This window comes from Pleurodeles waltl, chromosome 8 (assembly GCF_031143425.1).
Source record: "Pleurodeles waltl isolate 20211129_DDA chromosome 8, aPleWal1.hap1.20221129, whole genome shotgun sequence".
In the NCBI taxonomy this organism is placed as follows: domain Eukaryota; kingdom Metazoa; phylum Chordata; class Amphibia; order Caudata; family Salamandridae; genus Pleurodeles; species Pleurodeles waltl.
The window spans coordinates 1,401,495,613-1,401,513,436 of NC_090447.1; positions in this window are offsets into that span (position 1 = coordinate 1,401,495,613).

Sequence of the window (17,824 nt, forward strand, 5' to 3'; positions counted from 1 at the left end):
TTTTGCAGAGCAGGCGGATGGTGTTGTAGCAGGAAGAGGAGATGGCGTTGACCTGCTGAGTCATGCTGAGTGTGGAATCCAAGATGAAGCCCAGGTTGCGTGCGTGGTTGGTGGGGGATGGTGCGGAACCTAGGGAGGTGGGCCACCAGGAGTCGTTCCAGGCTGAGGGGTTGGTGCCAAAGATGAGTATTTCTGTCTTGTCTGTGTTTAACTTGAGGTGGCTTGATTCCATCCAGCTGGTGATGGTGTGGGGTCCGTTGTGGAGGTTGTCCTTTGCAGTTGTAGGGTCTTTCGTGAGGGAGATGATGAGCTGAGTGTCGTCTGCGTTGTAGACTATATTGATGTGGTATGTTTGTGCGATGTTGGCGAGGGGGGCCATGTAAACGTTGAAAAGTGTGGGGCTGAGCGAAGATCCTTGGGGGACGCCACAGGTGATTCCGGAGGCTTCTGACAGGAATGGCAGGAGGCAGACCCTCTGGGTTCTGCCCGTGAGAAATGACGAGATCCAGTCCAGTGCTTTGTTGCAGATTCCAGCGTTGTGGAGGCGTGTGTGGAGAGTGTGATGACATACCGAGTCGAAAGCTGCGGCGAGGTCCAGGAGGATGAGTGCTGCTGTTTCTCCTTCGTCAAGCATGGTCCTGATGTCTTCAGTGGCAGCAATGAGTGCGGTCTCTGTGCTGTGGTATTTGCGGAATCCGGATTGGGAGGTGTCGAGTGCCTTGCTGTCTTCCAAGAACCGGGATAGTTGATTGTTCATGATTTTTTCGATTACCTTGGCTGGGGAGGTGAGGGAGATCGGTCGGTAGTTCTTGGGGTCGTCAAGGTCTGCTTTTGGTTTCTTTAGCAGGGCGTTGATTTCTGCGTGCTTACATCTCTGGAAAGGTGGCTGACTCGAAGGAGCTGTTGATAGTGTTGCAGAGATGGGGAGCGATGATGGTGTTGACTTTGTTGAAGATATGGTGTGGGCAGGGGTCCGATGGTGATCCGGAGTGGATGGAGGCCATGGCGCTGGTGGTGTCTTCTATGTTGACAGGGGTCCAGGTGTGGAGGAAGTGGGAGTTGCTTGGAGCGTTGGGTTTGTAGGTGTTTGTAGCTAGCTAGTGGGTCTGGGGGTTGAAGCTGTTGAGGATTTCTTCTATCTTTTGATGGAAGTGGGTTGCGAGTGAGTTGCAGAGCTCCTGTGATGGCGGGGGTTCGTTGGAGCAGGCCCTGGGGGTGAAGAGCTCTTTAATGAGGCCGAAGAGTTCTTTGCTGTTGTGAGCGTTGGTGTCAATGCGGTTTTTGAAGTGGGTCCTTTTGGTGGTGCGGATCAGTTGGTGATGTTTACGTAGGGCATCCTTGAAGGCGATGTGGTTGGAGTTGGTAGGGTCACGGTGCTAGGTTCTTTCCATTCTGCGGCATAGCCGTTTGGATTCCAGTAGATCTGGGGTGAACCAGCTGGCCTTGATTCTGTGGGGGGTGTTTGGGTGTTTTTTGAGCGGTGCGAGGGTGTTTGCGCAGTCTTCTATCCAGTGATGCAGGTTGGTGGTGGCTGTGTTGGGGTCCGGGGTCCGGGGGGGGTTGAGGGGGGGCGGTTGAGAGTGGAGGTCAGTTGATCTGTTGATATTTTGCTCCAGTTGCGTCGGGGAGGTTGTGTGCCGTGGTGGTGAGTGACTGGTTTCTGGTAGGAGAAGTGGATGCATCGGTGGTCTGTCCAGCAGAGTTCGGTGGTGTGGCTGAAGGAGACATGGTTGCTGGCTGAGAAGATGGGATCGAGTGTGCGGCCCGCAGAGTGGGTGGGTGAAGTGACGAGTTGCTTGAGGCCGAGGTTGGCGATTAGGTTGGTGGTGTTGGTATCGTTGTTATTCTCCAGGTGGAAGTTCAAGTCGCCGAGGAGGATGTAGTCTGTTGAGGTGAGGGCTTGGGAGCTGATGGTGTCGGCGATGTCATCGCAGAACTGTGGTCTAGGGCCAGGGGTCTGTAGACCAGTTTTCCTCTGAGTGTGTTGTTGATGTGGATTGTGAAGTGGAGGTGCTTGGCGGACTTGATGATGTCGTTGGAGTTGGTGGAGACTCTTGTGGTGTTTTTGTGGACTATGGCGATTCCTCCTCCTGGTTTGTTGCTGCGGTCTCTTCTGGTGATTTTTTTAGTTTTCTGGTATGGCTATGGCTATGTCTGGTTCTGAGGCAGGGTTCATCCAGTTTCGGTGAGGAATGCGATGTCGGGAGACTGTGTGGTCAGTAAGTCCCAGAGTTCAATTGCATGTTTGTGGACGGAGCGGGTGTTCAGCAGGATGCATCTTAGGCGCCTCTCTGTTGTTTTGATATGGTGTTCGGGGGTTAGGTTGGATGAGGATGTCCCTGGGTGATGGCCCTCATCCTGCTGGAAGACTTGCAGGCCTTGGCCTCCAACCCTGGTCACAGAAGAAGTCTTTCAGAGCTTCACCTGCTCGCACAGCCTGTCTGGCTGTTTGACATCCTTGAGTTCCCATTCTCATATTCCAGATCCAATCTCCTAATGTGATTTAGGGTCTTAGTCTTTGAAGTTTTTGTTGGAGGTCTTCTCCTTTGGAAGTGCCCTCTCCTCTGCCCCCCCTTACTTCAGAAAGCAGTCTGTCACAGCATAAGTCACAACAAATCTGATAGACCACAGTATGGGCCATTGTACTTTGGAGGTCTCTCACAGTCATATGTGTTACCCAGGACCCCAGCCTCACTCTTTATGAATCTCTTATCAGCCTCAACACCTTAATGAGATGTGCCCTGGCCTCTTTCCAGTGACCTTTCTCTGAATCGGAGAGAACCCTTTGCAGTAGTCTGAACAGTTTGGCACTCCCTTCTTACAGTGTGTTCCATCCAGCTCACATGAATGAAGCAATCCACAAATCTGTCTAGGGGTAGTTCTCTGCTTCTTCATGCTCCTCCAGTCAGCTCTGGGTCTCCCAAAATGGACCTCATTTTCTTCCATGTATTGTACCGTTCACAAGCACACTTACACTCTGCACATGCAGTGCTTAATTTGTGCTAGATGTTTCTGGTGCGGAGCACCAGCACTTATTTTTGAGGGCCAAGGTTTATTTTTGTGCCTCAAGCATTTACTGTTAGCAAAAGACATATGGGACATATGGGACAGATGGAGTAAGAGAAAAACGAAAAAAGTGTCACAATGGGAGAAAGCAGAAAGCTGCAAGAGTGAGCTGAAGGGGCAGGGAGTGTCTTTAAATAGATTGAAGAAGCCCGAGATGGCTTCAGGATTACACTACCTCAATATTCCCTGCTCGCACAGTGAATTGCAGCAGCCCCATGTTTAAGAGGAGGGCTTTGGGCACCTGCCCCGCTTTCTTCAGAAAGCAGTCTGTCACAGCAGATGTCACAACAAATCTGATAGACCACAGTATGGGCCATTGTACTTTGGAGGTCTCTCACAGTCATATGTGTTACCCAGGTTCCCAGCCTCACTCTTTATGAATCTCTTATCAGCCTCAACACCTTACTGAGATGTGCCCTGGCCTCCTTCCAGTGACCTTTCTCTTAATCAGAGAGAACCCTTTGCAGTATACTGAACAGTTTGGCACTCCCTTCTTACAGTGTGTTCCATCCAGCTCACATGAATGCAGCAATCCACAAATCTGCCTGGGGGTAGTTCTCTGCTTCTTCATGCTCCTCCAGTCAGCTCTCGGTCTCCCAAAATGGACCTCATTATCTTCCATGTATTGTACCGTTCACAAGCACACTTACACTCTGCACATGCAGTGCTTAATTTGTGCGAGATGTTTCTGGTGCGGAGAACCAGCACTTATTATTCTTCCTCAAGCATTTACTGTGAGCAAAAGGCACATGTGGGAAAGACGGAGTAAGAGAAAAACGAAAAAAGCGTCCCAATGGGAGAAAGCAGAAAGCTGCAAGAGTGAGCTGAAGGGGCAGGGAGTGTCTTTAAATAGATTGAAGAAGCCCGAGATGGCTTCAGGATTACACTACCTCAATATTCCCTGCTCGCACAGTGAATTGCAGCAGCCCCATGTTTAAGAGGAGGGCTTTGGGCAACTGCCCCGCTTTCTTCAGAAAGCAGTCTGTCACAGCAGATGTTACAACAAATCTGATAGACCACAGTATGGGCCATTGTACTTTGGAGGTCTCTCACAGTCATATGTGTTACCCAGGACCCCAGCCTCACTCTTTATGAATCTCTTATCAGCCTCAACACCTTACTGAGATGTGCCCTGGCCTCCTTCCAGTGACCTTTCTCTTAAACAGAGAGAACCCTTTGCAGTATACTGAACAGTTTGGCACTCCCTTCTTACAGTGTGTTCCATCCAGCTCACATGAATGCAGCAATCCACAAATCTGCCTGGGGGTAGTTCTCTGCTTCTTCATGCTCCTCCAGTCAGCTCTGGGTCTCCCAAAATGGACCTCATTATCTTCCATGTATTGTACCGTTCACAAGCACACTTACACTCTGCACATGCAGTGCTTAATTTGTGCTAGATGTTTCTGGTGCGGAGAACCAGCACTTATTTTTCTTCCTCAAGCATTTACAGTGAGCAAAAGGCACATATGGGAAAGACGGAGTAAGAGAAAAACGAAAAAAGCGTCACAATGGGAGAAAGCAGAAAGCTGCAAGAGTGAGCTGAAGGGGGAGGGAGTGTCTTTAAATAGATTGAAGAAGCCCGAGATGGCTTCAGGATTACACTACCTCAATATTCCCTGCTCGCACAGTGAATTGCAGCAGCCCCATGTTTAAGAGGAGGGCTTTGGGCAACTGCCCTGCTTTCTTCAGAAAGCAGTCTGTCACAGCAGATGTCACAACAAATCTGATAGACCACAGTATGGGCCATTGTACTTTGGAGGTCTCTCACAGTCATATGTGTTACCCAGGAGCCCAGCCTCACTCTTTATGAATCTCTTATCAGCCTCAACACCTTACTGAGATGTGCCCTGGCCTCCTTCCAGTGACCTTTCTCTTAATCAGAGAGAACCCTTTGCAGTATACTGAACAGTTTGGCACTCCCTTCTTACAGTGTGTTCCATCCAGCTCACATGAATGCAGCAATCCACAAATCTGCCTGGGGGTAGTTCTCTGCTTCTTCATGCTCCTCCAGTCAGCCCTGGGTCTCCCAAAATGGACCTCATTATCTTCCATGTTTTGTACCGTTCACAAGCACACTTACACTCTGCACATGCAGTGCTTAATTTGTGCTAGATGTTTCTGGTGCGGAGAACCAGCACTTATTTTTGAGGGCCAGCGCTTATTTTTCTTCCTCAAGCATTTACTGTGAGCAAAAGGCACATATGGGAAAGACGGAGTAAGAGAAAAACGAAAAAAGCGTCACAATGGGAGAAAGCAGAAAGCTGCTAGAGTGAGCTGAAGGGGCAGGGAGTGTTTTTAAATCGATTGAAGAGGCCCAAGATGGCTTCAGGATTACGCTACCTCAATATTCCTTGCTCGCACAGTGAATTGCAGCAGCCGCATGTTTAAGAGGAGGGCTTTGGGCAACAGCACGTTTTTATTTACAAATTAAGCACTGTGCCCATGCATACAACACATACACACTGCACAGCCTCATATGAAACCTTAATGTAGGCCCAGGATGAGTCAAGCACGCAGCATCAGAACTTTCCACGAGTGAGCCTGTAGGCTTCACTCCAGTGACACAGGTAAAAAGACTGTTCCTCACAACTGATCACTACATTATACATTGCCATCACTGTGCTCTTGCTATTTAACTCCTGGCAAAGGTGGTAGCCTTTCACTACTGTGAGGGTAGTGCTTTGGGCACCTCTCCTGGTGCAACAAGAATGCAATGCATGAGACAGGCCTATGTCATGAAGCGTGTTCGCCCATGACAAAAACAATCGACACCACGGATCCAGACATCATTGCAACTGTGGCTCTCAGGTAGGAGACTTTTCTATCCCAACAACAGTTATGCCGCTGATTTTGTGATTAGCAGTTTACAGCATAATCAGAGCTAAAGGCCCCAGTTATGATCTGGGTGCTAGCTGCACAGCGTACAAAGGTGCAGTACCTTACCAGATATTTTTCTGTTCCACCCTATATTAAGCATCTCCGGTATGTTCTGAGATTTGCAGCCATAAATACATGGAGACGACTTTCATTGTGAGTGTCAGATATGTTTCAGCAGCTTTTTCTTGCCAGAGGAAGGTTACTGAAACACTGGAGGTGATAGTGTTACTGCCGGATATTCTCCTTTTTTGCAGTGTAAGCTTGTAACATAGCAGGAAATGTTTGTGGGTAGAAGGCATTGCTTGTTCAGCATTTTCCATACATCTCCAAAATCCTTTACTAAATCCCTGAAAAATGTTGCAGGTGGTGCACAAATGATAATCTTCTTAAGAATCCAGCATCTTGACAGGTTATCTTTACCCAGATAATAGAATTCCCTACTTTTAATTACACAGGAGAATGCCATCAAAGCAGTTGTAAGAGGCCTGGCTTAAGAAGACCAAGGAAAAGAAACCGCATCTCTCCAGAGGGATCTTCAGGCTTATCACAGAAACTGTGGCACAAGGTTCTGGTGACCCATGGGTTATTTGTAGTTAGTAGTCTTAATAAGTCTGAATGTTCTTTACCATGAGTGAACTAAAAGAACTATGAGGGCAGTAATAAAGCAGGCTGACTATTGATATCCAGACTTAAAAGAAAGCTATCCCAATCTTACATTTCCTGGATAAAAGGGGCAGAAAGTACAAAACTAACTCAGAGATGGGAAAGGTTAAAGGATTTTCACAAGTTTTATCAACTACTGTACTCGAAGGAGGAGGTGGCATTAAGCAGTTACCAAGGATATCAGGAGGGTAGGGCTAGGTGGGTTATCAGAACAGCAGACAGAGAGCCTTCATGCCATAATTGCCCCTGAGGAAGTAACTGAGTAAAGATTTGCAAACGTGTGGGCAGTATTCTTGAACTATTTTGCTACTGATTATGGGAGACTTAATTGCACCAGGTTAAAAAGTGTACTACAAATTGTGCATGTCTAATTAGCTCCCTGAGCCAAATACTTTTGCCACACCTTGGGTCCGGCCTGTGGTGTTGAAAACTCAATAAACCTGTATTGAATCATATAGCCCCGAAAGAACAATACTAGCAAATCTTCAGAAAAACACATTCAATGCCGTGGAAGCAGATCACATTGATGGGTGGTGCTCATCAAAGTAAGTGTCCTGAAATGGAACAATCTTCACAAATGTATACATTTAATCTAATGTAGCATGGATGCTCCACAATTGTCTAACCTCTAGGAAATATTAAAATGGCCTCCTTGTGACACCAGTTCACTAGAAGTTGTATTTCATTGCAATGCGTCTGCCTAATTCAGCCCAGACAAAGTACAATGCCAAAGTCAGTATCTCTTTTCTACTAATGTGCACCTTAGTTTTTGTTCTGAGTGTGCTGCTGATGGGCAGTGTTGGGTCACTGGAAACAAATCAAAAGTCCTTTTGGTAGGATGACTCAACTGCCATCACCATTTATGCAGTCTGGTGCTGGAGTGGGTGCACAGGAAGCAGCCAGAACAGGCTTGGACAGTGCAGCAACCCAAAAAAGTTAGTGTCCAGATATTGCAACCTAGAACAAGAACAGCTGAAAGCTGCAGTCACTGCAGAAAAAGACATACCTTTAAAGGGGCCAGTGCATTGGTCCATTAGGGGGATGTTGGAAGAAGAAGCCACACACCCTGACAATGAAGAAGATGGGAATTTGAGAGGATTCTGACCTCCAGAAGATGAACAAGGCCATGTGGGAAAACCCAGACGTATGCTTCAGAGATCTCAGGAACAAGGACAGCGTTGAGAACACGAAGTAGTCCCTCTCCCTCAAGTCATCAAGAGGAAGCCAATATTGCCCATAGATGGGTCAATCAAACATTTATAGAGCACGGCAAATCACCTGTGAGGGTCTCGAGGCACTGGAACTGTATGCTGCTAAGTGGAGGAATAATCATTCGAATATCCAGGTCTTTAGTTCTCTTCTGAATCGCTGGAGTGACAATGTGGTCCTGAGGTGAAGGGGGAGGTTTTTCCAAGCCTTGCCTGATAGGTGCGAGAAAGAGCATCTTGCGCTGTTGTCTCAATGCATCCGTGGCATGTCTGTGAGGGAGAGGGAAGCTCTGGTGGGCAGGTGTCTGGTGGGTTGGTGGAAGATCATGCGATTGTTGATGTATGCTGGTCCTTTGTTGTCTCTGGGTTTGTAGGTGTGGGTCTGCATCTTGAACTGGCATCTCTTCTGAATCTGGAGCCAGGGTCGTTTTTTACAATGGGGTGTGATGTGGGTTCTTCTGGGAGGCTGAGTAAAAGTCTTGCTGCTGAGTTTTGTATTGTCTGGAGTCTCTTCTCAAAACGTGCTACGTTTCCGTAGTCCAGTCTGCTGGTGATGAGGGCCCGCATGACAGTTCTTCTGGTGTCTGCTACGAGCCACCTGAAGACAGAGTATGCTAAGGGTTTGGAAGCAGGTGAATGAGACTGGGTTGACTTGTTTCTTTGTGGGTAGCTTGCTATCCAGGATGATGCCAAGGTGGTGGTGGGTGTGGTCTTTTGGGGCAGGCCATGTGCTCAGCTCTGTGGTCCACCATGTGTCAGTCCACGGTGAGGTGTTGTACCCAAGGATGAGGACTTCAGCTTTTTCAATCTTGAGTTTGAGACAGTGGTCCTTCGTCCAGTCCACTACATTCATCATGCATCTGATGAAATTAGCTTTTATGATGGGGGATATTCGGACAGTGAGAGGATGAGCTGTATGTCGTTGGCATAGGAGATGATGTTGAGTCCATGTGATCTGATGGTGATGGCCAGGGGGGTCATGTAGGTGTTGAAGAGGGTCGGACTGAGGGACGATCCTTGGGGGCCTCCACACATGATCTTCAAGGGCTCTGAGTTGAACAGTGGGAGACTGATCCAGTGAAGTACGAAGTGATCCATTTGAGGGTGTTTCCCTGAATCCTGGTGTGGTGGAGTCTGTTGATAAGAATGTCAAATGCAATGAACAGGCCCAGGAGGATGAGGGTTGCTGTTTCCCTGTGGTCCAGAAGGGCTCTGAAGTCATCTGTGGCTGCAATTAGGGCTGTCTCGGTGCTGGGGTAAGCTTGAAATCCAGATTGGGAGAGGTCCTAAAGGTTGTGGTCTTGTAGGTGTTGGGTGAGTTGCTGGTTGATCGCTTTCTCGAGAACTTTTGCTGGATGGGGGGGCAGAGAGATGGGCTGGTAGTTCTTCAATTTGGCTGGATCAGCAGATGTTTTTTTCAGGAGGGGCCTCACTTCAGCGTGTTTCAAGACCTCTGGGAAGGAGGCCGCGGTGATGGAGCTATTCATGACCTTCCTGAGCTTGTCACCGATTGTCTTGCTTCTGAGGTTGAAGACGCAGTGGGGACAAGGGTCCGTGTGTGTTCCCGAGTGTACGGAGTTCATGATGGAGATAGTGTCTTGCGTGGTGAGGAGTTCCCAGTGGGTGAGAAGGTGTCTGGGGTACATGATTGCGCATGTGAGCTGGTTGATGCTGTCTGTGGTGAAGGGTTGGCGTTCAAAGTTTTTGTAGATAGCCGAGATCCTGCCATGGGAGAAGTCTGTGAGGTTGCACACTTCCTTTTAGGGAGTGATGTTGTTATTGGTGAACTCCTTCGCAAAGGTGAAGAGTTCTTTGGCTGTGGTTTGTGCTGCTTTGATGCAGTCTGCTAGTGCATTCTTCTTGTTTTTTTTCAGGAGGTGGTGGTAGTAGTTGAGGAGGGGTCCTGAAAGTGGTGCGTTTTTCTGTCTTTTTTGCTGATGCGTCACTTCCTTTCAAGTTGTTGGCATTTGCATTTGGAGGAGTGTAGTTCTTCGGTGAACCAGCTTGCTCTTTTGCTTTGTTCTTTGACCTTAGCTGTCTTGGCAGGGGAGATGGAGTTGGTGCATTCTGTGATCCACTTGGAGAAACTCTTTGCTTCTTGTTCAGGGTCGTGTGTAGAATCTGGGAGGTGGGAGCAGAGTGCGTTGTTCCACTGGTCTTCTGATAACTTTTCCCAGTGTGGATCTGGGGGGCATGGTGCCAGGCTATGTGGGTCCAAGGATGGTAAAGTGAATGCTGTGGTGGTAGGACCAGGTTGGATGTACCTGACTCTTTCACTGGAGGTGAAGATGGGGTCGAGCTTGTGTCCTGCAATGTGGGTAGGGTTGGTGGCGATCTGCTTGAGGCTGATGTTCCTCAAGCTTTCCAGGAGGTCAATGGAGTTGGCGTCGCTGGGGTAATTTAAGTGGAAGTTGAGGTCCTCTAGGAATCTGTAGTGCTCGGATTCAATTGCCTTCAGGACAATGAGTTCCTGGAAGGTGTTGCAGAAGCTAGGGCGTGGGCCTGGTGATCTGTAGGCAAGGGTGGCTCTGATGGTGCTTTTTCTGTCTGTGTGGAGTTCAAAGCTGGGGTGTTCCATTACCGGTTTTGGGTCATCTGGGGATGTTGTGCAGTGAATGGTGTCCATGTAGATAATGGCAATTCGACCTCAGTGCTTGTTGGTTCACTCCCGGTGTGTTATCTTGTAACCGTCAGGGATGACGATGACTTTGTCTGGTGAAGAGGCAGGGTTGAGACCTGTTTCGGTGAGGAAGATGATGTCTGTGGTGAGGGAGGTGATCGTGCCCCAAACGTCGGTGATGGTTTTAACTAGTGAATGTGTGTTGAATGGGATCCACTGGAGTTGTGTTGTGGTGGTCTTGGTCGATGTGTCGGGTGCATTGGTTGTTTGGTGCTGAAAGTGAGATGGCATTGTTGACAGGAGACTGGTCCTCTGGTGGTACACGGGAATGAACAGCATCAGTGGTTGTTGGTGCAAACAGGGACTAGGGCTTGGATGTCAGTGGCAGTGTATCTTTGTGGTGTGGAATAGCCAGGGGTACTGGGGCTGGACGCAGTCTAGGTGCGGGTGGGTGCAGACGGGTTTGTCTTTGTTGCTGCTGCCTCCTTTAAGTAGGTCATGGGAGGAGAGAGGGTTGCTAGGAGGCAGTGAATGGGGCAATGTGGGGGCGGGAAAACAGGTAGGAATAGGGAAAAGAATGAACAGAGAAAGGAAGGAGGCAAAAAGCAGAAGAAAGTACTCAGAAAAATGGGGGAAAGAAGGGAGAAAGCAGTGAAAAACAGGCAGCAATCAGGAGAAAGCACTGAGAGAAATTTAGGAAAAGGAAGGAGAAAGGAGTGAAAAACAGGCAGAAAGTAGCCAGAGAAACAGAGAGAAAGGAGTGAGAAATCAGTGAAAACGAGGCAGCAAGCAGGAGAAAGCACTCAGAAAAATGGGGGAAGGGAGGGACAAAACAGTGAAAACGAAGCAGAAAGCAGAAGAAACCACTCAGAAAAATCAAGGGAAAGAAGGGTGAAAGCAGTGAAAATGAGGCAGAATGCACTCACAAAAACAGGGTGAGAAGGAGAAGGTAGTGAGAACGAATCAGCAAACAGTTGAGAGCAGCAGAGGAGAGGTGGCCTGAGAACTGTTCTATGGGGTTGCGCTGCAGCCTCTATTAAGGAAGGTCCTGGGATGAGGTAGAGGCACTGGGTGGTGATGAACGAGGCTAGGTGAGAGGCAGGAAAACAGGCGGGAATGGAGAAAATTGAATTGTTGTAGTTGGACTCTTGCTCTAGGCAAGACTGCTGGTTTAAGGATGACAGTACTTCTGCTTGTAGGCGAATATGCCAATCCTACAACAAGTTAGAGCTGTCATCCCAACCCTCCCGGCTCACAAGCAGCACCTCGCCAAAAACTCAAAACAGTAAAAGGTGATTTGTGGCAGCTTTTACGCATGGGCTCAAGAGTGTGACATCTCAGGGAGTGTTGTGGTTAAAAGGAGATTACCACTTTCTCACATAAACACCATGTCTCAATCAAACACAGGCAATGAAGAAGATGCAGTAAAGTTTCAATAGGTTTTATTTAGCAAAACTGCAATCTGCAATAAGTTGCATTGGCTGCAATGATTAGGATAATGAACAGTGCAAGAAACAGAATGGTAAAGACAAGAGTCATTAATACAAAGACCCTAACCATCTTGCAGTAATATGTATTGTGAAATAGGTCCTAATGCCCTAATGTCACATACCTAATCTCTAATCTAGAAGAGAGCTAGGTATGTTAAACCTAATCTGCCCATGCCATGTCCATGAGAAGAGGCCCCCAACCTTTGTTACCCTGGAATGAGGTCTCTAGCTCAGACTCCGTAGGGACACAGATACTGGGTCAGTGTCAAGGTGATGTGCAACATCGATAGCAGCAATGGCATCTGGTCGGAATCACTCTGACTGTCTGTTTAAGTGAGGAGTGAGTATTTATACAGATCTGCTTGGACCCCTGACGTAGGTCTGGTCCCAAACAATAGATAACAAGACATGCTTGGGATGGTAATTTAAATAAACAATTCCCTCAAAATCATGAAGAGGGAAAGTACCTAATGTGAACACCTACAGTTTGTTCATCTTTGTCACTTGATATTGACGCCTTAGCGCAGTAGGACTGATAACTCAAACTAAAACATGGGCCTAACTAACAAGGCAGCAATTTTGAAAGATTTAATTAAATGAGCTAAAACAGTGCAAGCTAAGTAGGGTAAAAGTCACTAGGTGACAGGGGCATGAGTCTGCAATCCAAAGGCTAAGCTAACTCCTGTATCCAATTAAAACAAACTAGGATTCACTACAGAATGAACAGAGAAAGAAAGGAGTCAAAAAGCAGTAGAAAGTACTCAGAAAAAGAAGGAAAGAGTGAGAAAACACTCAGAAAAACAGAGGTAAAGGAGGGAAGCAATGAAAAAGAGGCAGAGCAGGAGGAAACAGTCAGAAAAATGGAGGGAGAAAGTGAAAACGAGGCAGCAAGCAGGAGAAAGCACTTAGAAAAATGGGAAAGGACGGTGAAAGCCCTAAAAATGACTCAAAAAGCACTCAGAAAAACGGATGGAGAAAGCATTGAAAATGAGGCAGAAAGCAAGAGAAAGCACTCAAAAAAACAGTGGGAAAGAAGGGAGAAAGCAGTGAAAACGAGGTGGAAATCACTCAGAAAAAACAGGGGGAGTGCAGAAGAAGGTACTGAGAACGAGGCAGCAAACAGGAGAGAGCGATGCAGTAGAAGGGGAGTGCTAGCTTTTGTGCTGCTCATTTGGGTTGTTCTGCGGCCTCCATTAAGTAGGTTCTGGGAGGGGAGATGGGGTGCTGGGAGGCAGTGAATGGGGCTCGGCGGGAGGCAGGGAAATGGGCGACATGCAGGGGCGGGAATGGGGGACAAAAGGAATAAACTGAGAAAGAAAGGAGGCAAAATGCAGGAGAAAGCAGTCAGAAAAATGGAGGGAAAAGAGGGAGAAAGTGAAAATGAGGCAGAAAGCACTCAGAAAAAACAGAGGGAGAAGAGAACACGAGAGAGCGATGCAGGGAAAGGGCAGAGCTGGCTTGGGACCTGCTTCACAGAGCAGGCATATGATCTTGTAGTGCAGAAGGGGGTGCACTGACAACCTTTACTCTATAAAGTGGGGCATGAGATAGATACCTTGACATCAGGAACTTGAAGCATATACCATGAAAAGAGGGACTGAAATTTATAATATGATAACGAGGATTCTACGACATATATGTTTGAAAATAAGTTATCCTTTAGATGCAGTGTCAACTTTTAATTCTGCTGTGTGAAATTTTCTAATTTGTTTCACCGGTTTGTACTTATAAAAGAGCGGCCTGAGCCATCCACCATAATAAGTCCGTCATTATGGGTTTCCCCATAAGATACATTTCTGTAGACAACTACAATGGTCTGGTGTTTCTGGACTTGAAAGTACTGTGTCTAGATAAACTGGTTTGGAATTAGTGCATCAGGCCTCCAGTTCTCTGCTTCAAACTCCATCCTCCGGCTCCATAAAGTATACAGGTTGGGGGTACCTGTTATTGTCTTTCATGCCCAGCTCCCTTGACTAGGTCATTAGAAATTTTTAAGCTCAGTCCTCTAGTAAGGACATGTGCGCTCAGTTGCTCTGAACAAAAAGCAGGTAACATTGTTGCCCATCACCACTGAACCTCAATCTTTTCTGAAAAGTTTGGAGGACAACCACTAATCTGCACGAAGAAGTTATAACATGGTGGCAAGGCTCACTTGTAATACATGATGATTTAAAAATGTACTGTAAGGAAATATGAGCAGTTTTTCACCTCAGGGCAGAAAGGGTGAGTGAAAAAAGTATATTTTGGTAAAGGGGCTCAGCATATTATGCAAGAAGATATTCAGAGTCCAAGGGAGGATCCAGCAGGGGACCTAAAATAGCAACTGAACACATTAAATATGATTGTTTGCTTTCTTCTTTTCACAGAGAATACACGTGCAAACAGGGAAATGCAGTTCTGTAGAAGTGTTGGTTTTATAAGACAGGAGTAGTGAGATGATGTTTTTGACACTGATCCAAACTATATTTTCATTATTTGAAAAAGGCACTGGATGAGTGAAGATGGTGTTCAAATGAAATGATATTGATATTGCACGGACCTGAGAACGATATCAAGAAGCAGGTTTATGTTGTAAGCTAGCAAACAAAGGAAAAGCTCTGACTCACAAAAGGTTGTCAGCAGCAACTGGCGGTGTCCCAAGCCAGGGTGCGTTCCTGGCACCAGAGGAGGAAGTCACAGGCATCACGTTGTTCTCTAAAAATGTGGTTTGCTTGGGTTGACGTAAAGGAAATTTGTGTTCAGTGTAAAAACTTGCACAGTAGTGTTGTAGCATTTTCATCCTTCGCAGGAATAAGTGCCCTTTGAGGCTGATAGATCTTTGGTCCCAGTAAGTAGTGTAGTAGAACCACTTACACAATTTCAATAAAAACCCAATTAATTTAAGCACCATGACGAATGTGGCCACAGAAGGAAAACTCCAGTAGGAAATAAAGTTAAGGGATTTATTACAAACACAATCTCAAAGTCATGTAGACTATTCACAATACCAAATTAAAAAGATACATAATCACCAAGGGTTGCCCAATGTGGAAAATAGGTTCAGATGAACTAACATTAACAAAACTAGGCATTCAAAAAGGACAATGCATAATATTAAAAGAAACATCTGCGATACAGAAATCCAGCGTTGCTCAGAGTTAGCAGTCATCAGTAAATTCAATTTTGCAGAGTCATCATTTTACGCTGGGCAGTGAAAACCCTACAACTCATCAAATCAGGAAAATACATTTATGGGGCGAAACACTTGTGGGAAAAACACAAAAAGCACAAAAAAAGGCAAAGATAATTTAGAAAACGATAATCTTGGACTCTGAGCTACTAAGATAGGCAAAAAGGGAACGCATCAGCAAATCAGAAGCTCAATCAAGAGTCTTCTGAAGGGGATTAGGTACAGATTTCTAAGTTTCAAAGGGCATCTGAAGGAGCAAAAGCAGAGATATAGATATTTCTCCAAGGGGCACAGCATACAAGGACTATTCATTACCAAAGCATCTGGGATCAGCAAAGCATCTGCAAGCATCAGGGCAGCATTTGGGAACTGCCCAAAGTCCAACTCATCTGCAGTATATCAAAATTCAGAAAACATTCTGATTCGTCAAAGGTATCAGTCCATGTCACATTGAGGGGGTATCATTCAATAATAATCGATCACACAACTCCAAGTTGAAACATACTCTTTCTTTCCCAAGCTTTCCGTGATAACATCTTCCATTTGTGTTACTCCATGTAAGTTTGAAACAATTGTATATAATGTCAGTCCATTTCCACAATGTACTACTTCTAAGGACACAACAGTACATTCTTTCTATGTCTAAACAGTAGGGTCTTTTACCAACTTCTAGTCTTCTCATGGTAAAACAGTCTGAAAGAAAACTTGTGTTATGAGATTAAATCAGCATTTCCTGCAGTCATGAAATACAAACTTCAACGGGCCTCACTCATACCAAAACAAGAGAATTACTGTAATACAGTTAATTGATGTGTTTAAATAAAACACATGTAATATGCAAACACATTAATTCTGCATTAATAATATTTAATGAGTAATACATTTCATTTTAAACAAGAAAGCTTTGTTAACACATTCATTAAGTATAACAGAGAAGTACATTTCTCTCACTTTTTGCACACATTTTTAATTCATTAATCATTAGAAATTCAATATCGTTTCTATATGCACTGTAAGTCTGGAGTCTAAATTGCATTTATAACATCACTTTTATCCCTCTAACATGTAATTTAATTCAAATAACACCTAAGTCAAACTCTGCAATACAAACAAATGCACATTTAAATTGTCTGTCAGTGCAGCTTCAACTTTTAACTGTTAATGCGTTAATTAGAATGAAACATAAACTGTCACATTTTGATGACTTTTGTGACACAAGGGCCTCTACTAAAATTTAGACTACTTTGGTAGCTGGTCTTACAGAAATGTTGTCTGGTTACTCTTCATACATCCAAACTCTCTCACTGACAGTTTGACTTGTTGTGAGCCTTTAGAAACGTTATATGGGCTACTATGTAAGGTTATGTTATGTGTATTTGTAGAGCACATAACTCACCAGGGAGGGTATCCTGGCACTGAAAAATAGAGGTGGCAAGGGTAGAGCCTAGGTGAAGAACCATGTCTTATAACACCAGAGAATATGTCTCTAAGGTTTCACGTGAGAGAGAATACAGTCGCTCATCGCCCAGTTTCTTTCATTGAGCCTAGTCCTTATCTCGGTGATGTTCAGTTACATAGATTTACAGCTTAATTTTGGGTGGTCCGGTGGCTGTGAGAAAGTGTGATCCAGATACATCTTAAATTGGCTGTTGTGTTTCTTGTCATATAGAGCATGTTTGTATTGTATTGTTCTTGAAGTTATAAAACACTTTATACCTGTTTATTATCTGTGTACAAATTTCAGAGAATGGGTTCTCACAGCATACCAATGTGCAACCACCTCTGTGCATATTCTGGCAGATTCAACAACCTTCCTTTGAAAAAGCATTTTTTATTTTGTAAATAACTTTGGCACCCTTTGAGCAATAAGCATGAAATGTTCCAAAAAAAGCTCATCCAGTTTGACTCTGGCATGGCATGTTTTGTGCTGATCTGTCATCGTTTGAGGGGGAGGGAGAACAGGTTTTAGGACGCTGGAAGAGGGGATCAAAAAGTGACATTTTCCATTTTAACTCTTTTAAAATTATTTGCTCTCCTTTACAGGAAAATATGCTTAACGGGATTACACCAAAACTTGGTCCGAAAGTATAACTGTACTCATGGAAGTGCCTTTGCTTGATATGGTGTAAATCCTTTCAGTAGTTTTTGATGAATTGTAAAAAATAAAATGCCTTGAGTGGGCTTTAAGGGGGTTAAAATGTTTAGGATTTCTGGACCATAAGTCCACAGATGGTCTAAGAACCCTGGTTCTTACCCTATATGTGACCCAAATACAAAACATAATTGACTTTAATTGGATGAAGGAGCTTTTTTTCCACAGTTTCCCATTTTGGGTTTGTCGACCAAAAGCCATGTCCACAGATGCAAAGGCTTTGATTGGCTGGCTGTAACAGACAAAGAACTGTTGCAGCTGACACTACAGGACTTGGGCCTTGAGCCCCACGTCCTGAAAAATAAAAGGGAACGTGCCATTAGGTGGCAAGTGAAGCATACACTGCCACCCAAGTTTAAGTGAAACCCCGTCCCCCTGAGGATTGAATGACAAAAAAAACTACATTTTTGAAGCCTTTTCAGACTTCCAACTTGGTCCCTATGTCTGCTAACCCTTTCTCTGGGTCCAAAGACTCTACAGCTAGGGCTCTTGGACCCTTGTTGGCCCACCTTGTGGGTTCCTGGTCCTAGAATCTTGTCTGTGAAGCTGAGAAGGGACCAAACAAGAGTTCAAGAATCT